Source organism: Oryx dammah, unplaced genomic scaffold (assembly GCF_014754425.2).
Source record: "Oryx dammah isolate SB20612 unplaced genomic scaffold, SCBI_Odam_1.1 HiC_scaffold_28, whole genome shotgun sequence".
In the NCBI taxonomy this organism is placed as follows: Eukaryota; Metazoa; Chordata; class Mammalia; order Artiodactyla; family Bovidae; genus Oryx; species Oryx dammah.
In genome coordinates, this window is record NW_024070212.1 from 80,714,213 (window position 1) to 80,736,732 (window position 22,520).

At 39.9% G+C, this 22,520-nt stretch overlaps 1 protein-coding gene across 8 annotated transcripts in view; it reads right to left on the reverse strand.

Annotated features, from left to right (window-relative positions):
- ATG4C (autophagy related 4C cysteine peptidase) overlaps positions 1-18,517 on the reverse strand; it is a 102,025-nt gene extending 83,508 nt beyond the window's left edge. For 2 of the 8 annotated variants that reach the window (XM_040232694.1, XM_040232697.1), the window contains exons 1-2: positions 18,362-18,476; positions 13,720-13,818 (exon numbers count right to left, since the gene is read on the reverse strand). The gene's annotated coding sequence lies outside the window, so the exon portion shown is untranslated. Of the gene's footprint in view, positions 1-13,719; positions 13,819-18,314 lie in introns of all 8 variants that reach the window. The other 6 variants (XR_005719561.1, XM_040232692.1, XM_040232693.1 and 3 more) reach the window with 4 other exon arrangements.
- Positions 18,518-22,520: the final 4,003 nt, after the last annotated feature.

A 22,520-nucleotide genomic window follows, 5' to 3' on the forward strand; every position in this document is an offset into this window, starting at 1 on the left:
CACATGCCTCGACTACAGAATCCACATGCTCTGGAACCTGCAGGTCACAGCCAGAGAGAAGCCCATGCACCACAACGAAAAATTCCACATGCTGCAAGTAAGACCCAACGCAGCAAAAAATAAGAGAACATTTTTTAATATCATTAAAGAGGAGAAAGGGAATTCTGGTGGCTCAGCAGTAAAGAATCTGACTGCAGTGAAGGAGATGTGGGTTCAATCTCTGGGTCAGGAAGATCCACTAGAGAAGGAAATAGCAACCCACTCCAGTATTCTTGCCTGGGAAATCCCATGGACAGAGGAGCCTGGTGGGCTACAGCCCATGGTGTCGTAAGAGTCAAACATGATTTAGCAACTAAACAACCGTCACCAAAATGAGAAAACTCTTTAACTCAGTAAACACAGATAAAGCTATTCAGTTCAGTTCAGTTCAGTCACTCAGTCGTGTCCAACTCTTTGCAACCCCATGAATCGCAGCATGCCAGGCCTCCCTGTCCATCACCAACTCCCAGAGTTCACTCAGACTCACATCCATCGAGTCCATGATGCCATCCAGCCATCTCATCCTCTGTCGTCCCCTTCTCCTCCTGCCCCCAATCCCTCCCAGCATCAGAGTCTTTTCCAATGAGTCAACTCTTCACATGAGGTGGCCAAAGTATTGGAGTTTCAGCTTCAGCATCATTCCCTCCAAAGAAATCCCAGGGTTGATCTCCTTCAGAATGGACTGGTTGGATCTCCCTGCAGTCCAAGGGACTCTCAAGAGTCTTCTCCATCACCGCAGTTCAAAAGCATCAATTCTTCGGCGCTCAGCTTTCTTCACAGTCCAAGTCTCACATCTATACATGACCACAGGAAAAACCATAGCCTTGACTAGACGGACCTTAGTCGGCAAAGTAATGTCTCTGCTTTTGAATATGCTATCTAGGTTGGTCATAACTTTTCTTCCAAGGAGTAAGCGTCTTTTAATTTCATGGCTGCAGTCACCATCTGCAGTGATTTTGGAGACCCCAAAATAAATTCTGACACTGTTTCCACTGTTTCCCCATCTATTTCCCATGAAGTGATGAGACCAGATGCCATGATCTTAATTTTCTGAATGTTGAGCTTTAAGACAACTTTTTCACTCTCCACTTTCACTTTCATCAAAAGGCTTTTTAGTTCCTCTTCACTTTCTGCCATAAGGATGGTATCATACTAGGTGAAGTTTATTGCTAAACTTTATTGTTAATAATTTGAAAAGACAGTGAAGACTAAATAGATCTGTTTTGGAAGACAGAACTACAACATTTGATATGAAAATATCCATTGAGACCTAAATGTCAGTTTCAGAGAGTCACTTTTCTAACCATAACCATGCATTAAGACAGTCGATAAATTATAAACTGATAAATGTAAAAGATACTCAAATCAATGTCCTTGAAGGGCAGATGAAGGTAATCAGCTTCTCTCACGTGGCAATAAATAGAACATTTTATCCACTGAAGATTTAAAGCCAGTAAAAACTCCTGACAGAACTTTAGGGACTGACTCTACAGAATATATCTCAATCACATAGTACAACCAATGAAAACACTGCAGGCTTCTGGGATTTGTGTATGCTTGGGCATCTTCCCCAAATGGTATTCTGCAGCAAAAGGAATATAGATATTGATTTAGAATTTTTCATGTGCCTTTAGCTATACCATCAAATAAAATGAGCTGTGAATAAGTTTTTCATCTACTGCAACCTCTTCTACCTGCTTCCTTTTTTAGTAACAAATATCAATCCCTTGTCTGACCTTGAATGTCTCTCAATATGTTGGCCTGCCATCTCTGTTGTTATTTCTTATCTCCATCTCAGTTCTTTGTTTATAGAAACATCAACTGTTACACTCACTTCTACTCCCTCTCTTTTCCTATAATTGGCAGTCTTCTATCTTCATGCACGGAACTAAAACCAGCCTAAAAATGTTCAGTTTTTAAACCTAGCAAGGTATTTTTTAAGTAGCAAATATGAAGAAAGGGAGAGTACAAGGAATATTTAGTTGGATTGTCCTCTTTCAGAGCTAAGGGCTAAGCAATGTAAATGGCAATATGAGATAAAAAAGATTGAGAAAAGGAACAAGAAACATAATAAGAGCAGGATATGCATATTCAGCGGCTTCCCGGGTGGCTCAGTGGTAAAGAATCCGCCTGACAATGTAGGAGACACATTAGACCTGGGTTTGATCCCTGGGTGGGGAAGATCCTCTGGAGGAGGAAATAGCAACCCACTCCAGTATTCTTGCCTGGAAAATTCCATGGACAGAGGAGCTTGGTGGGCAACAGTCCATGGGGCTGCAAAGAGACTTAGCGACTGAGCACGCACACATATCCAGAAGCTGATTTGGTAGTTTTCCCTCAAGTATACATCTTGCTAACATTTTTAGAATTCGTCAGGATTGCATCCTCCATTTAAAGACACTAAATCAATGCACAGCTACTGTGTAATGATGATATAAATAAAATGTACTATTTATGTGTTCTCTTAAATTTGAAATAAAAAAAAAACAACTTAGTACTAAATAGACATTTACCCTCACATATGAGTTGTATTGCAATATTCAGACATAAATTCTACAAAATAGGGAAAACCACTATGCCATTCAGTTCAGTTCAATTCAGTCGCTCAGTCGTGTCCGACTCTTTGTGACCCCATGAATCACAGCACACCAGGCCTCCCTGTCCATCACCAACTCCCAGAGTTCACTCAGACTCACATCCATCGAGTCAGTGATGCTATCCAACCATCTCATCTTCTGTCGTCCCCTTCTCCTCCTGCCCCCAATCCCTCCCAGCATCAGAGTCTTTTCCAATGAGTCAACTCTTCACATGAGGTGGCCAAAGTACTGGAGTTTCAGCTTTAGCATCATTCCTTCCAAAGAAATCCCAGGGCTGATCTCCTTTAGAATGGACTGGTTGGATCTCCTTGCAGTCCAAGGGACTCTCAAGAGTCTTCTCCAACACCACAGTTCGAAAGCATCAATTCTGCGGCACTCAGCCTTCTTCACAGTCAATCTCTCACATCCATACATGACCACAGGAAAAACCATAGCCTTGACTAGACGGACCTTAGTCGGCAAAGTAATGTTTTTGAATATGCTATTTAGGTTGGTCATAACTTTTCTTCCAAGGAGTAAGAGTCTTTTAATTTCATAGCTGCGATCACCATCTGCAGTGATTTTGGAGCCCCCCAAAAATAAAGTCTGACACTGTTTCCACTGTTTCCCCATCTATTTCCCATGAAGTGATGGGACCAGATGCCATGATCTTAATTTTCTGAATGTTGAGCTTTAAGCCAACTTTTTCACTCTCCACTTTCACTTTCATCAAAAGGCTTTTTAGTTCCTCTTCACTTTCTGCCATAAGGGTGGTGTCATCTGCATATCTGAGGTGATTGACATTTCTCCAGGCAATCTTGATTCCAGCTCGTGCTTCTTCCAGACCAGCGTTTCTCATGATGTCCTCTGCATATAAGTTAAATAAGCAAGGTGACAATATACAGCCTTGACGTACTCCTTTTCCAATTTGGAACCAGTCTGTTGTTCCATGTCCAGTTCTAACTGCTGCCCTGACCTGCATACAGGTTTCTCAAGAGGCAGGTCAGGTGGTCTGGTAGTCACATCTCTTTCAGAATTTTACACAGTTTCTTGTGATCCACACAGTCAAAGACTTTGGCATAGTCAATAAAGCAGAAATAGATGTTTTTCTGGAACTCTCTTCCCTTTTCCATGATCCAGCGGATGTTGGCAATTTGATCTCTGGTTCCTCTGCCTTTTCTAAAACCAGCTTGAACATCAGGAAGTTCACGGTTCATGTATTGCTGAAGCCTGGCTTGGAGAATGTTGTGCATTACTTTACTAGCATGTGAGATGAGTGCAATTGTGCGGTAGTTTGAGCATTCTTTGGCATTGCCTTTCTTTGGAATTAGAATGAAAACTGACTTTTTTCCAGTCCTGTGGCCACTGCTGAGTTTTCCAAATTTGCTGGCATATTGAGTGCAGCTCTTTCACAGCATCATCTTTCAGGACTTGAAACAGCTCAACTGGAATTCCATCACCTCCACAGGTGAGACTCAAATCTCTTACAATTAAACAGTGGAAATGACAAATAGATTCGAGGGATTAGATCTGATAGAGTGCCTGAAGAACTATGGACAGAGGTTCGTAATATTGTACAGGAGGTGGTGATCAAAACTATTCTCAAGAAAAAGAAACCCAAAAAGGCAAAATGGTTGTCTGAGGAGGCTTCACAAATAGCTGAGAAAAGAAGAGAAGCAAAAGGCAAGGGAGAAAAGGAAAGCTATATCCATCTGAATACAGAGTTACAAAGAATAGCAAGGAGAGATAAGAAAGCCTTCCTAAGTGATCAATGCAGAGAAATAGAGGAGAACAATAGAATGGGAAAGACTAGAGATCTCTTCAAGGAAACTAGATACTAAGGGAATCTTTCATGCAAAGATGGGCACAATAAAGGACAGAAATGGTAGGGACCTAACAGAAGCAGAAGATATTAAGAAGAAGTGGCAAGAATATACAGAAGAACTGTACAAAAAAGATCTTCATGACCCAGATAACCAGGATGGTATGATCACTCACCTAAAGCAAGACATCCAAGTGGGCCTTAGGAAGCATCACCACAACAAAGCTAGTGGAGGTGATAGAATTCCAAATGAGCTATTTCAGATTCTAAAAGATGATGCTGTGAAAGTGCTACACTCAATATGCCAGCAAATTTGGAAAACTCAGCAGTGGCCACAGGACTGGAAAAGGTCCGTTTCCATTCCAATCCCAAAGAAAGTAAAAGTGCAAGTTACTCAGTTGTGTCCTACTCTTTGTGACCCCATGGACTATACAATTCTCCAGTCCAGAATACTGGAGTGAGTAGTCTTTACCTTCTCCCAAGGTTGGGAATCCCCAACTTCTCCCCAAGTTGAGGATCTTCCCAACCCGGGGATCAAACCCAGGTGTCTCCCATTACAGGCAATTACTTACCAGCTGAGCCACAAGGGAAGCCCATCCCAAAGAAGGGCAGTGACAAAGAATGTTCAAACTAGTGCACAACTGCACTCATTTCACATGAGTCAGCAAGGTAATGCTCAAAATCCTCCAAGCAAAGCTTCAACAATACATGAACCGAGAACCTCCAGATGTATAAGCTGGATTAAGAAAAGGCAGAGGAGCCAGAGATCAAATTGCCAACATCCGGTGGATAATAGAAAAAGCAAGAGAATTCCAGAAAAACATCTACCTCTGTGTCATTGACTATGCTAAAGACTTTGTGTGGATCACAACAAACTGTGGAAAAGTCTTCAAGAGATGTGAATACCAGACTACCTTACTTGCCTCCTAAGAAACCTGTATGCAACTCAAGAGGCAACAGTTGGAACCAGACGTGGAACAACAGACTGGTTCAAAATTTGGAAAGGAGCACGTCAAGGCTGTATATTGTCACGCTGCTTATTTAAATTACATGCAGAGTACATCGTGCGAAATGCCAGGCTGGATGAAGCACAAGCTGGAATCAAGATTGCCAGGAGAAATAGCAATAATGTCAGATATGCAGATGACACCACCTTTATGGCAGAAAGTGAAGAGGAACTAAAAAGCCTCTTGAAAGTGAAAGAGAGTGAAAATGCTGACTTAAAACCCAACATTCAAAAAACTAGGATCATGGCATCCAGTCCCATCAGTTCAGTTCAGTTCAGTTCAGTCGCTCAGTTATGTCCGACTCTGCGACCCCATGAATCGCAGCACACCAGGCCTCCCTGTCTATCACCAACTCCCAATAGATAGGGATAAAGTGGAAACAGTGACAGACTTTTTCTTGGGCTCCAAAATCACTGCAGATGGTGACTGCAACCATGATATTAAAAGATGCTTGCTCACTGGAAGAAATGCCATGACAAACCTAGATAGCATATTAAAAAGCAGAGACATTACTTTGCCAACAAAAGTCCATCTAGTCAAAACTATGGTTTCTCTGGTAATCATGTATGGATGTAAGAGCTGGACATTAAAGAAGGCTGAGCGCTGAAGAATTGATGCTTTCTAACTGTGGTGTTGGAGAAGACTCTTGAGAGTCCCTTGGACTGCAAGGAGATTAAATCAATCCTAAAGGAAATCAATCCTGAATATTCATCAGAAGGACTGATGCTGAAGCAGAAACTCCAATACTTTGGCCACCTGATGCAAAGAGCCAACTCCTTAGAAAAGAACCTGATGCTGGGAAAGATTGAAGCCAGGAGGAGAAGGGGCTGACAGAGGACGAGACGGTTGGGTGGCATCACCGACTCAATGGACATGAGTTGAGAAAGCTCCAGGAGATGGTGAAGGACAGGCAGGCCTGGCATGCTGCAGTTCATGGGTCAAAAAGAGTCGGACACAACTGAGTGACTGAATGACAACAATGAGCTGTATCAAGTGCCAGTAGGCAAAAGCCTTCACCTGTGCAGCACTGAGTATTACTTGTTCACAGACTATAACGTCATCATGATCACCAACCTAGATGATTAAAGACTACAGTAAGAACTTTTAATGTTATCTGGGCTATCTTAAGCATTCCTTGATCTTATCTCTAAGAAGAACATAATATTGACTATGGTTTGATTTGTTGTTGATCAGGTGCTAAGTTGTGTCTGACTCTTTTGACCCGATGGACTGCAGTGCGCCAGGTTTCCCTGTCCTTCACTATCTCCAGGAGTTTGCTCAGATTCATGTCCATGGGTCAGTGATGCTATCTAACCATCTCATCCTCTGCTATTCTCTTCTCCTTTTGCCTTATGTCAGTACCTCAGTAACCTCTGATGACTCCAAGATAACTATGAATGCTTGCAGCCTCCATACTTAAAAATGCAATTTTGCAAGCTATTAAGTACACAGTCTACATATAAGAAATAATATACTAGGTCAAGTCATTTAATCAACAAAATAAACATAACCTCTATAAAAACTCAAGGATGTCAGAATCTTAGGATTAAAGGGGAACTTAAAGCATCTAGCGGAGAAGGCAATGGCACCCCACTCCAGTACTCTTGCCTGGAAAATCCCATGGGTGGAGGAGCCTGGTAGGCTGCAGTCCATGGGGTCACTAAGAGTCAGACACGACTGAGTGGCTTCACTTTCACTTTTCACTTTGATGCATTGGAGAAGGAAATGGCAACCCACTCCAGTGTTCTTGCCTGGAGAATCCCAGGGACGGGGGAGCCTGGTGGGCTGCTGTCTATGGGGTCGCCCAGAGTCGGACACAACTGAAGTGACTTAGCAGTAGCAGCAGTAAAGCATCTAGGAACTATTAAGTAGTAATATTAATAGTCTTGGCCATTTTCCCACCCAATACACTCCAATCTACCAGTAGCTTCTCCTAATCCTATCTTCCACTTTTTGGGTGGGAGCAGCAGTGAAAGAAAATCACTTTTCTCCCAGGAATCTGATCTGCTCTCTGGTTTGGACTTATTAATCACTAATCAGGTTCATCCACTCATAGAGCAGCACAATTTCCTTTACAACAACCTCGCCAAGTGCATTCAACCAGTCTCTGAGTGAACACTCCTAAGACAGGGAACTGAGTATATAATGAGCTTTGTACTGAGCTAAATATACAGTTGTAAGTTTAAAAGTTTGATAATATTTTAAACTACCTATTCTCTGCTAACATAACGAATCCCTTAGACAGCAAGGAGATTAAACCAATCAATCCTAAAGGAAATCAATCCTGAACATTCACTGGAATGACTGATACTAAAGCTGATACTCCAATACTTTGGCCACCTGATGCCAAGAGCCAATTCACTGGAAAAAATCCTGATGCTGGGAATGATTGAGAACAGGAGGAGAAGGGGACAACAGAGGATGAGATGGTTGGATGGCATTACTGACTCAATGGACATGAGTTTGAGCAAACTCCAGAAGATAATGAATGAAGGACAGGAAAGCCTGGAGTACTGGAGTTCATGGCGTCACAAGGAGTCGGAGACAACTTAGTGACTGAACAATAACAACAGTTCTAAACATCTACACTTGCTTGAAAGACATATAAACCAAAAGTCTCTGTCCTGATAATTTCCACCAACAGTTCCTGGCTATGTTTTCTGAAATCAATCCCTCTTCCATTTGATAGCCCATCTGAAAGTTTCAGTCAAACTTCTTGGGCTCCCCTCATGCTTGAGTGGTTAAGAATCAGCCTGCCAATGCAGAGCACATGGGTTTGAACCCTGCTCTGGGGAGATCCCACATGCTGGGGGGCAACGAAGCCCTGCACCACAACTGCTGAGCGTGCATTCTAGAGCCCGCGTGCCGCAACTACTGAAACCTGTGCACCTAGATCCTCTGCTGCGCAACAAGACAAGCCACCAAATGAGAAGCCTGTGAAACACAACTAGAGAAAGCCCTTGAGGAGCAACGAACACCCAGTGCAGCCAAAAATAAATCTTAAAAAAAAAAGACATATTTCTTGCTCCTCGCCCCACCCCATCATCTCTTTTCACTTTCAATATTCTTAATTCCTTCAGTCAGTCAGAGGATTGTTATATGAGTGGTAATGAGTGCCTCAATCAGGGTGCTGGTAAGGGGATAAGGAATAAGGAGATACAAGCAAGAAACTGAGACGGCAGAATGACCAACATCATATATGAATGTTCATATGCCCACATACAGGAGAGAGACTAAAGTGACTGAGATTTCAGGTCTGATGTCTAAGAGGATAATGATACTATTAACAGAAAAGGGGAACCCAGGGATAAAATCTAAAGAAAGATGGGGGATTCAGTGTGAGACAGTGATTTTGAGATTTCCAACAAATTTGGATAAGATCTCCTCTAAGTCCCATTCCATTAGATACTTTTGTCAAGGAAAAGGTGTAACCATATTATTGAAACTAGAAATTACATATCATATAAACACAAAGCATCATTTATTCATTCATCCAGTACTGCAGTGCTTACTTCTGTAAGGCACTATAAGAAATAGAATAAGCCACAAAACCCAGTTCCTGTCCCCATTAACCCTGCATTTTAATAAGCAAGATGTTTATAACTAATCAGAACTCAAGACTGAATATGGCTATGTCTTACATTAGAAATATAAAATGCTCAATTATTAAGAGAAATATTTTTTCCCTTTCCAGTGAGAATATTCACACATGAAAAGGCATTCTTTAAATACGAAGAACAAGGACATACAAATAACATCTTTCTATTCTGGGTGTAAATACAGGAAAACACTAGCCATCGTTTTTAGGAGTGAGTTAAAGTACCCTGAACAATTATATCTATTGTTAAAGATTAATGCTTGAATTGTATTATCAGTCAAAAGAAGAGCATTGTTTAAAATGTTCACAAACACAATTGTTCTGGCTTACAACTGGAATTGTTTGATGTCATTTTTCTCAACATTTTTAATTTTAAATAATAAAAAGAATTACACCAGTTTGAAAATAGAGCTATGAGTTTAACGCCTTATAGAGATAAAAACTGCATATTCTCTAACTGTTCTAGAGTTTCCTATTACTATATATTATGATATCATTTTAAATTATTATGTCTACTTTAGTAGTTTTACAGATAACCAATTTTACAGGAAGTCTATTAAAAAGTAGTTTAGTAGGAACTTAACTATATTTTAAATTGATAACATAATCACAGAAAAAATAATTCAAATAACTCTGAATATCTACTTTGACTATACATCTTTAGAGGGATATATTCCAAGGACATAAACTGGCAAAGAAATCTTTATTTGGTAAATCTGTTGTAGGAGGGAGTATCAGTATTGTAATTCCAAAACTAGCATATGTGTGTGGTGTGTGTGTGTGTGTGTGTGTGTGTGAGTACTCGTGCGTGCGTGCTTAGTCTCTCAGTCATGTCTGACTTTGCAACCCCATGGACTGTAGCCTGCCAGAGTCCTCTGTCAATGGAATTCTCCAGGGCAAGAATACTGGAGTGGGTTGCCATGCCCTCCTCCAGGCATATATGTGTGTAAGACAGAGTAAATATAAATGAGTAAATATATTAATATGGCTGAGAATCAGAATTCTCCCTGTAGGAAAAGGGAGACACAAATATAAACTGAGTGAAGGTAAAGTTGAACTCTGTGGTTTTGAACCTGAAGGTATCCTATAAAATCATGATTTCTTTTAAAACATGTGTGTGTGTGTCCATTTAAAGGGCCCAAAAGCAATGATACTCCAGTAGGAACGAGTTTTTTCAATGCCTAAATTTTGGTTTCTAAGTACCATTTTCCACTAAAATGAATAAGGGCGCTGGTGGTAAAAGAGGGTGGTAAAAGTGTTGATTCCCAGCCTCAAGCAGAGAATAGATAAGGTAAGTCTGCAACATGTATCGTACAAAAAAGGAAGAAGGTGCCCAAATACTAATATGGACATATACAAAGGTCATAGGAACTACTTTGAAGGGACTAATCAAATTTGAGATAACTCAATCATCAAAAGAAAATAATGCTAACACCGGCTTCCCTGGTGGCCCAGTGGTAAGAAACCACCTGTCAATGCAGGAGACATGGGTTCAATCCCTGATCCAGGAAGATTCCACATGCTGCGAGTAACTAGGCCTGTGCACCACAACTATTGAGCCTGTACTCGAGAGCCCAGGAGCTGCAATTACTGAGCTCACGTGCTACAACTACTGAAACCTGTATGCCCTAGGGCCCATGTTCCACAGGAGAAGCCACTGCAATGAGAAGCCCACTTGGCAAACTACCAAAAAGCCAGCGCAGCAGTGAAGACCCAACAGAGCCATAAACTAACCAATTAATGTAACTATTTTTTAAAGAATAATGGTAACAGATCATCACACTGGATAAATTTTTTAAAAAGGAATTGTTGGGTACACAGTGAAATTAAAAAGAAAAGGAGAAGGAATATATCTTCTTTCGAGAGATAGTCAACCAACACATGTAGATGGAATGAGAGAACTGGCAAACCATTATTTGCAAACCACCAGTGCCATGGTTGACTCAGAAAAGGATCATCTATGGTTACTAAAACCACTGTTATAGAAAAAAAATTAATAGAAAACAGAATATCCAATGATAAAGTAACACCTCCAGAGATTAATTATTAAATACAAAACAGAAAAGATATCTTTAGAATGTCGGAATCTGTCTAACCTAAGTGGTCAACCTTAACATCACCAATAACCTACAAATTATCATTATATTACTCTTGATGTAATCAAATGAAAAGTTTACAATAACTACCATATAATAACAATCTCGGGGAAAAAAACACACAGCCTGAAACTGTGAGGAAACAATCAAATTCATTTTGTGAGACATTCTACATACAACTGACCTGGACTTTTCAAAACTGCCAGTCTTGAAAGACCAAAAAAAGAAAAAGGAAGGAAGACAGGAGGAAAAAGATGACGATTGTTCTAGATAAAAGAAAACAGAGAGATGTGACAACTCAACATAGTTTATAATCTCTTCTTAAATTTAATATTTTTTTCCTGAAAAGTTATAAGGGGAATTACTGGAACATTTGGGTAAATTTGAATTTTTTCATATGGCCTGTACATTAGGTAATATTATCAAATCAAAATTAAATTATTTGGGTATGCTAATAGCATTATAGTTATGTTAAGAGGCTGTCCTAGATCTTAGGAGATGCATGACAAAATATTTAATAAGACAGTGTCATGATGTTTCCACTTTACTTCCAAATGGTTTAACAACAACAACAAAATGTGTATTTATGTGTGTGTGTCCAGGTGGCACCAGTGGTAAAGAATTCACCTGCCAATGCAGGCAGACGTAAAAGATGTGAGTTCCATCCCTGGGTTGAGAAGATCCCCTGAAGGAAGAAATAGCAACCAGGTATTCATGCCTGGAGAAACCCATGGGCAGAGAGTCTGGTGGACTATAGCCCATGGGGTGACAGAGTTGGATACGACTAAAGTCACTAAGTGCATGTATGTGTGTGTGTGCGTGCACACATGCTAGAGAAAAAGCAAACGAGTCATAATGCTAACAAGTGAAGCTAGGTGAAGGATATATAGGTATTGTATTACTCTTTCAACTATTTTTATAGGTTTATAACTTTCAAAAGAAAGTAACTTGGGGGAAAAAAGTAGGATGGAAATTAAATTGACGTTAGAACAGCTGATCAGATTTTATAACATTTAACTACTTCTTCACCCTATCCATAAGACCTAAAAGCCAATAAAAGTCCAGAAAGGTTGGACTAAAAAATAAAAGTAATAATTTTAACAAATAATAAGTAATTACAAGCCAATCCATCGTTAATTTCCAATTATAGCTATTGCTATTGTTATTTAGTCGCTAAGTCATGTCCAACTCTTTTGCAACCCCATGGACCACAGACCCCCAGGCTCCTCTGTCCATGGGATTCTTCAGGCAAGAATACTGGAGTGGGTTGCCATTTCCTTCTCCAGGGGATCTTCCTGACTCAGGGATCAAATCTGAGTCTCCTGCATTGGCAGGCAGATTCTGGTAAGAACTCTGTGAAAGATGACATGTGCTAACTCATTTAGGATGAGTAATTGTGAATAAACAAAAGCTTTCTTATATTTTCCCCAAACTCAACTATGACTACCAAACAAAATTTTTTACCCAATTGAGATCTATAAATTAAAAGGAACTCTAAAATTAAAACATTGTACAGAAATCCAGATGATCTCAGACACAATATCACTATAATAATAATCATAACAATAATAAAACAAACTCTATACTGAGAATTTTGTATAACCTATGCACACATCCTATCTCATTTAATCTTCACAACAACTCTAAAAGGCAGGTACTATTGTTATACTCATTTTATAGATTTAAAAACTAACAAAGGCTAAATGCTGCAAGATTATACTGCTACAAAACAGCAAAACACACCTTGAATCCAGGTAACCTGACGCCAAGCCCAAGTTTTTTGCTCTGTACTCTCTACAGCTTTTTACTATGAAATATAAATTTTAAATAACCAACTGCATTGATCCAATATCTACCAAAAATTACATAAATGAGTCATTTCAGAAAAAAAATCAAAAGCATTCCCTAAAACACATTTATATTTATATATCCACCAACCGAATGAAGTTAGAATTTAACCAGATGCCCAATTTATTGCCAAATCCCAAGTGAAAATAAAGATGATATATAGCTTTATTACTCAGTTATCTATTCATATATATGGTTGAATATGTTACATATAAATTCAAAACAAATTCCAATATTTTCCCAAAGGCCTTCATCTAGAACTTCCTCCCTGCCCACTCAAGAAAAATAATACTGAAAAAACTTCTTTCAGGTACACTAGTCCTCAAATAAACAATGACAAAAAAGGAAAAAAAAGAAGAATTAAGACATTAACCTTTAACACCGATGCCACAGTGAAAACAAAGCATGTCCCCCTAAAAACCCAGACATCTTACACTGTTTTCTGTTTCATGAATTGTACTACAATCTATCTAGTTACACAAGCCAAAAAATCTAGTGGTGGCCAATAGCACCTTTCTCTCCCTCATTTCTCATATCCAATTAATCACCAAATTCCACACCTAAACACCTCTAAAATCCCTCCACTTTTATTTATCTTCACCATCACTTTGTCTAAGGTATTATCATCTCTTATATGGCCTCTTACCTACACTATCTTCTCTGTAAACAGTTTTCTCTTCTGTATAACATCTAGTCTTTTTTCACAAAACTTAACAAACAGTTGCACATTTACCTTTTTTGATGGAATATTTATGTCTGCCTTCCCTCGTACATTTTGTGTGGCAGAGACGCTATTTACTCATCACCGTATCACCGTGGCCTAGGAAAGTGCCTAGTAAATAAATATATAAATGCTAAATGATTGAATGCATGTCAAAGATTACAAACTTATTTATAAATAGTCCAGAAAAAAGTAAGTAGTTATAAGGTTCATGAATCATTATAAGGAGTACCTTACTTCATCATTTCTAGATCACACATTGTTACATTTCTTTTATTTTTACATCTTTAACTCCAAAACTGAATACATCTTATAGTCAACAATCTCTGTATGCTTAATTGGCAATTTTTTTCTTTCATAGCAGTTCATAAAATAATGGCACATCTTGAAATAAAATAAACAAGGGGAAAAAACCTCATGATTTGATGAAACAGGTAAATCTGGCTCACTCAGTTCAAACCTGGTAGGCTAACCTCCCTTTTCCATTGGCTACTCTGCTACTGCCAGTATTCAATAATTAACAGGGCCTACTGGTTCTTTCACCAACAGCTATCAAATCCTTTCCTTAAATCCCAGAATAATGACACTACACCTATCTAATTCCACGTTGCCTGCTCAGTTCTTGCCCTAGCTTCATTCATTTAAATATTTGCTTCAAATTCAACCAACACTGTGCACCTATATGCAAAGAACTGAAGATACCAAACAGTCCAGCAATCTGTGCTTTCCGCTAATCTCTCTCCTATAATTTAAAATTTTGTTCATTTTATGCCTCAGACTGGAACTACTCTCCTCCCAATTTCTATCTACCAAATTCCTACTCAATACTTTAGCTCTAGATCATATTTCATCTTCATGAAATATCCCCTAGTTAATCTTTCAACCTTAACATTCTAAAATCAGATGAAATCTAATGCATATTGGTTGCATTTTCTTTACCATCTGAGCCACAAGGGAAGCCCCCCATATTGGTTGTATTTTCTGTTTCCTGAAGGCAAGGTTTACATGTCATACATTCTGATAGAGTGTAAACTCCCTAAGAGAAGGGATTTTTGTCCCTTTTGTTCACTGTTATATTCCAAGCACCTAGAAGAGTATCTGGTACATAATAGCTGCTTAGTAAGTATCTACTGAATTAATGCTCTCTAGTATGCGGTCAAGAAGCAACAGTTAGAACCAGACATGAAACAATGGACTGGTTCAAAATTGGGAAAGGAGTATGTCAAGGCTGTATACTGTCAGCCTGCCTATTTAACTTAAATGCAAAGTACAGCCAAAGCTCCATTACTTTGGCCACCTGAAGCAAAGAACTGACTCATTGGAAAAGACCCTGATGCTGGGAAAGATTGAAGGCGGGAGAAGGGGATGACAGAGGATGAGATGGTTGGATGGCATCACTGACTTGGTGGACATGAGTTTGAGCAAGCTCCAGGAGCTGGTGATGGACTGGGAAGCCTGGCATGCTGCAGTTCATGGGGTCACAAAGAGTCAGACACGACTGAGCAACTGAACTGAACTGAACTGCAGAGTACATCATGAAAATGCCGGGCTGAATGACTCACAAGCTAGAATCAAGACTGCTGAGAGAAATATCAGCAACCTCAGAAACACAGATGATACCACTTTAATAGCAAAAAGTGAAGAGGAAATAAAGAGCCTCTTAATGAGGGTGAAAGAGAACAGACAAACTGGCTTAAAACTCAACATTGAAAAAATGAAGATCATGGCAGCTGGTCCCACCACTTCATGGCAAACAGATAGGGAAAAAAGTGGAAGCAGTGACAGACTTTATTTTCTTGGGCCCCAAAATCACTGCAGACAGTGAGGCCATGAAATTAAGACACTTGCTCCTTAGAAGAAAAGCCATGACAAACCTAGACAGCATATTAAAAAGCAGAGATAACACTTTGCCAACAAAGGTCCGTATAGTCAAAGCTATGGTTTTTCCAGTAGTCGTGTATGAATGTGCTGCTGCTGCTGCTAAGTTGCTTCAGTCATGTCCAACTCTGTGCAACCCCATAGATGGCAGCCCACTAGGCTCCTCTGTCCCTGGGATTCTCCAGGCAAGAACAATGGAGTGGGTTGCCATTTCTTTCTCCAATGCATGAAAGTGAAAAGTGAAAGTGAAGTTGCTCAGTTGTGCCTGACTCTTAGTGACCCCATGGACTGCAGCCTACCAGGCTCCTCTGTCCATGCAATTTTCCAGGCAAGAGTACTGGAGTGGGGTGCCATTGCCTGTTCCGGACAATAAAGAAGGCTGAGCACCAAAGAACTGATTCCTTCGAACTGTGGTGCTGGAGAAGATTCTTGAGAGTCCCTTGGACTGCAAGGAGATCCAACCAGTCCATCATAAAGGAAATCAACCCTGAATATTCATTGGAAGGACTGATGCTAAAGCTGAAGTTCCAATACTCTGGCCACCCGACGGAAGAGTAGACTCATTGGAAAAGACCCTGAGGCTTGCAAAGATTGAAGACAGAAGGAGAAGAGGGCGATAGAGGATGAGATGGTTGGATGGCATCACTGACTCACGGGGCATGAGTTTGAGTGAACTCCAGGAGACAGTGAAGGACGGGGACGGGGAAGCCTGGCATGTTGCAGGCCATGTGGTCACAGAGTTGGATACAACTTGGCGACTGAACAACAATAATATACTCCAGGGTATAGAACAAATCTTTGCAGCTATAGTAAGAGGCAAGAGTCAAAAGGAACTGGACTAAATGACTTGAACTCCTTGAGCTTCAGTTTCTTCATCTGCTAAATGTAAATAATACTCAATAGCACACTGAGTTATTATAATGATTCAATGCAATAATGCTTTAAAGCATCTAGTACAAGAGGATGCTCTCAGTAAATGTTTTGATGACAGTGTGACAACAGTTAAACAGTGAGAAGCATTCAATAAATGCCTATTAAATGAATAAAATCTCAGGAAAAATATAAAAAGTTTGAGCAATGTCTAACCTCATCAATTATCCAATAAAGAATTCATGAGTGAATTAATTCTGAAATATTATATGTATATTCACCCTCAATCTTAAGCATGGTTGAAACTATTTCTGATTAACTAGGAATAACTCCACCAATAGACAGTGTACAAGTATTAATATTTATACTTTACTGACACATAGAGATTATATTTAATTCCTAAAGAAGAACAATAATTTTACTATCAGAGTAGTAAAATAACTGAGAATAAAAGAAAGCTGCAAAGTTACTGAAGTTACATGGTCCCCAGAAAGCCAGGAAGTACAAAAGTTTCTGTCTACAAAACCCTAGTGAGTAATAAATTATATAAAGCAGTTTTACCAGCTCTATCAAAATATATAGAAATATGTGATAAACAATCACAACAAATAAACTCTTCAATATATCTGTATTCTATTTTACAGGGAAAAAAAGAGGATCAGTTAAAATGGGTTTTAAACTCTTTTTATAAACCTATAATATTTCTTATATTGGCTACTTTTTAACTTTAAACAGTTCCCAGAATTTTACAGTGAGATTACTAATTCAACATAGCATCAGATTATTAAACTAATTAGAAACTCTTCCTTGTTCAGGGAAGACACTTTTACCTTGTAAATTGGTATATACATAAACTTTTCCTTTCAAAGCTTTTCCAGTCCCTCTGGGTACTTTCAATGACTCACAATCTAATCACCAATCATAAACAACAAAGGAGGAAAGAGCTATTGTGTCTATCTACTATTAATTGTGTCTATCTGCTATTAATTGACATAAAGTCATCGCAAAAATTCCACTGGGGATATATGTCTTGAGTAGGAAAAGAGAAAAAGATCCCATCTAAGTATTTCAGATACAAGCAGCTCTAGGAGGTATTCTCCTCTAACCATGGGGTCGCAGTAACCCCTTGTGGGAAAATAATCAAAACAAACCGAAAAAGTAAGCCAAAGAGATCTTAAGCATAAACGCCTTAGAGTCACGTTTAGCTGATGGTTGACGTCTCTCGTATTCACCAGTCATCATTACAATGTATTTGAACCTCCAACCTAAAAGCCCTGAGATGTGGATGGAGGTGGAAGGGTTGAGGATGAGTAGGAACCAAATTGAGTGAGTAAACTGTTAAGGTCTGGATGGAAAAGCATTAAGATATTCGGGCAAATGTATTAAGTGTCTGAAGCAATAACAAAGGCCTAAAAAGAGAAGATTAAGATCTTGAGGATCTGATTTGGGTTTTTCTTCTTCTTCTTTTTTTAATTGGAAAGAAATAGGGAAGGAGCTAAATAGATGCAAGAACTGAGGAGAAAAGAGATCGTGCCTGAAACACCCAGGAAAACCCTCTAGAGGCGGGGAAACAGCTTCCCACAGGAAGGCTTACGGTTAGTTAGCTCTGGAGCCCAGGAAGGGCAAGGAGTCAGAAAAATGATACCAGAAAGGAGAGATGAGGGTGACGTCAAAACCCTCAGAGAGCCGAAAAGGTTGGCCACAGGGTTTCCATTGAGGGCAAGACCCGACTCCCCCCACCCCGCGCCCCAACCTCTTCCTCAAGGAAACCCGATCTTTCGAGGGGACCAGAGACACTAAGTCCCAACCTTCTCCTGAGCTAGCAGAATCAGGAGAAGAACCTCAAGTCGCTCCCTCACCAAAAAGAGAACTGGAGAAGTGTAAACAATGTGCAGGAGCCACCAACCGGGAAATGTTCCAGCTCCAGCAGCAGCCGCCCCAAAAGCAGCCCGCGTACAAGCCGACTCTCCGACCTCAGCGCCGCAGCCACAGGCTGCTCGGGCGCCCCGGCCACCGTAGTCAGAGAAACGCCCCACCTCCCCCGCTTCAAACCTAGTAGGTCAGCCACTTCCGGGGCATTAAAGCCTATTGATTGGCGGCAGCAATAGCCAGACCAATGGCAAGACCCTGAGGCTGGGAAAGCTTGAAGGCGGGAGAAGAAGGGGACGACAGAGGATGAGATGGTGGGATGGCCTCACCGACTCAACGGACATGAGTTTGAGTAAACTCAGGGAGTTGGTGATGGACAGGGAGGCCTGGCGTGCTGCAGTCCAAGGGGTCGAAAGAGTCGGACACGACTGAGCGACTGAACTGAACTGTACTGTGCGATAGCCATACTGACAGGCCCCTGATCTATTTACTTCATCCATCCTTTTTTCGCTCCTTTCGCCACCCAGACTGTAAGCCACCAATATAGCAAGCACAGAACCAAGGGAAAGTATCCACCTATAAGTGGTGTCTCTGATAGACAAAACATCATTCCTGCCTTGAGTTCCTGTTGAACAGACTTCAACTCCCAGCGTGCCATGAACACCACGCCCTCTCCTCGAACGCGGGAACTACAAGATCCAGCATGCACTGTGCCGTTTATTTCTCACTCTGCCTGAAACACCCTCAGACCCCAAAAGCGGTTTCAGGAGACTCACTAAATCCTTTACATTAATGTAGACCTTTCTACCAAGCTCCACTTTGGTAAAAAATACAAGTATTTCTTTTCTTTTTGTAAAAGTATTCTGAAGAGGCTATAGATAAATGCTTATAAAATATCAAGGAATATGTGCTTTCATTTTCCATGTTTAGATTATTTTCCAGAATTGAAACAGAACAGTCTGCGAAGGCTTTTTATGAAATGGAAATTTTTATCCTCTTTCATAAGGTGTGTTGAGAGAAATACTAAATTACTGCAGAGTGTAATGCTGTAAGATTTTGCTGGAACAAGGGCTACGAGACATGCTTCTGAATTGCATAGGGAATTACAGTAAGAGCTAGAAGTGAAAAATTAACAGTCTGTGCTAGCGGACTATGAAACCACATGGGAAAGAAAATCCTTCAGAATGCAGAGTTGAAAAGTTCAAAATTAGATTTGAAAACGTTTTCATTTTTTTACGTGTTTAATGGTTTGAATTATTTTTATTATTCTCACAAAAACAGGTAACTGCACAACTATTTATTTTCTGTTATGCAGTAGAGCAACCAAATAACCAATCACACAATGAATATAGTAAGATGTAACATTTATTAGAGTGAGCGAACAAAAGAACTGTTTTCTTGCCTGATTAGACAGCTGGTGGATCCACAGAACTCTGTTTTGATTTCTTAGGACAGATAATATACAGTTAACAAGCTGTCTGGATGATTTTCTGTTACTTTCATAAAGTCTTAGATTACAAGAGCAAAAAAATTTTATTTTTAATATTATACAATAACAGGATGTGAGAAACAATGCTTATTAAACTATATGGTAATTATACAAAATAAAATTGTGTATACCACAAACATTGGTATTCTGTGGATTTACTTGTACAAAACAAATTTTAATTGGTTAGTAAAACAGTAGAATACTTTTCACTTTTACAACTTCACATAGAAGTCACAGAGGGGAAATATATTCTGTAACCTTGGCATGGCATCTATCCAACTCCCGAGTGCTAAATTATGCAGCACAAGCAGGTAAATATTTAAAACCTACTATCATGGAAAACAATCTGCTGCTGTCTATACTCATGCACCAAAGCAATGTGAAGTCTATGAGAGAAAACATTTTCATTGGAATGATTCAGAGGTAATAATAAACTATAATTAGATTATCTGCTATTCATAGGTGTTTGTAGTAAATAAACACATAATTAGATCCACTTATTAGGGATGTTATTAAGGAAGCTTTGAAATATGCTAAATATTTGATACACATATTTCTAAAGCAGTTTTGATGATCACTTGTATAAATGAACATAAGAAAGAGTCTAAAGAGTACATAATTTATGTAACAGACTTCACGTTTTTAAAAGAGATTCTTACAGCTGCAGCACTCAGCAATATTCTCTCCTCTAAACTGACTCCTATTCAGCCAACTGAAAACTGCATAGGAATCAAAATTAGACCAGATGTTCATTTTTTTTTTCAACAAATACATAAGTACTGCTGGGGCAAAGCACTCTGCCTAGGCACTGAAGTCTTTTTTTGAATCACATAATTTTAGGAAGTGTGACTTGTATAGTCTGTGCTTCCTCGGTGGCTCAGCAGTAAAGAATCCTCCTGCCATGCAGGAGATGTGGGTTTGATCCCTGGGTTGGGAAGATTCCCTTGGAACAAGGCATGGCAACCCACTCCAGTATTCTTGCCTGGAGAATCCCATGGACAGAGGAACCTGGTGGGCTACAGTCCATAGGAGAAAGAGTCAGGCACAACTGAAGCAACTTAGCACACACACTTGCACTTGTATACCATGGTAACAATCTTGAACTTTAAACTGGTTATAAAGGAAACCATTTAGGGAATGACAGATTGCATTTTTGACTGCTGGTTGCAGGATTATAGAGAAGGGCTTGGAATGGAAAGAACAGTTAGGAGATTGTTTTCATAAATCAGATTTTAAGAAAATGGGAGATCTGAAATACATAGTAATAAGAAAAGATTAAAAAAAACTGCTCAGATATATTAGGACAGTAGAACTCAGAAGAAGGATGGGATAAGGAAGCGAGAAAGCAAAGGAGACTCCCTGGTTTCTGTTTTTTTCAGTTTTCTACCTTATGAGTCAGAATGTTTAAGCACCATCAAAGGGCGATGCCCAGGAGGCAATTAGCTATGGAGCTTAAGGGGAAGATTTGAGCTGACTATATAGCTTTGGGACTCATTAGCTTTAGGTGAGAGTTGAAATCATGGGCATAGATAAGATTATGAACCAGGTGGGTAGGGATCTGAGCTAGTAACCAAGAAGCCAAAAGGTGACAGAAATGAGGGAGGTGGAGAACAGTATAAGTAAATATCATGAAATTTTGAAAGGAACAGGAGTTTTACATAAAAATAGAGGGTTCCTGGTTTAGTTGTAGCATTGAGAAATAGAGAGTCAAATACCTGGACTGGGTGTTTATGAGTAGATGAGATCAGAAAGACAAAAAAGCATAAATTCAAAAAAATTGCGGGGAGACAGAATCTTCAGAGAAGAGTCAGCATTTATTAAGACCAGAAAGTGAAGGAAGAATTCCAAGGGTTGGACTTTCCCAGTGATCCAGTGATTGGGAGTCTACCTGCCAATGCAGGGGACGTGAATTCAATCCCTGATCTGGGAAGATTCCACATGCTGCGGGGTAACTGAGCCTGTGAGCTGCATCTACTGAAGCCCAGCACCTAGAGCCTGTGCTCCACAGCAAGAGAAGTCACCATCATGAGAAGCCCACGCACCGCAACTAGAGAGTAGCCCCCACTTGGCGCAACTAGAGAGAAAGCTCATGCACAGAAACAAAGATCCAGGTCAGGCAAATAAATAAATTTTTAAAAAAAAAAAGAATTCAGTGAGAGGAATCGGGAAGTAGGAAATTAGGGCATCAGAGAAAGAATGGAAAGATTTCAAATGGAGAAAAGTAGTGGGAGATTGGGTAATAAGAAAGGAAGCACGATGAGAATAAACACAAAAGAGATGATGATCAGGCTTCCCTAGTGGCCCAGTGATTGAGAATCCCCTGCCAACATGGGTTCAGTCCGTGATCTGGGAGTATTCCATGTGCTGCTAGGCAGCTAAACCTGCACACCATGACTACTGAGCCTGCAAACTGAAACTACTGAGCCGGCACACCCAGAAGCCCTGCTCAGCAACGAGAAAAGCCACCGCAAGGCATAGTCCACGTACTGCAACAGAGTACCTCCAGACTAGAGAAAGCCAGTGTACAGCAATGAAGAGTGAGCACAGCCAAAAATTTAAAAATACATTTTAAAAAGAAAAATGATGACCAGCCAGAAACATGAGGTAGTATTCACCAGCCTCAAGGTTTAAAAATAGAAATCCTATATGAATCTGCAGTTCACCCGAACTTTATGTTAGCCTTCACTAGTCTTGGCAGCCAAGAGTG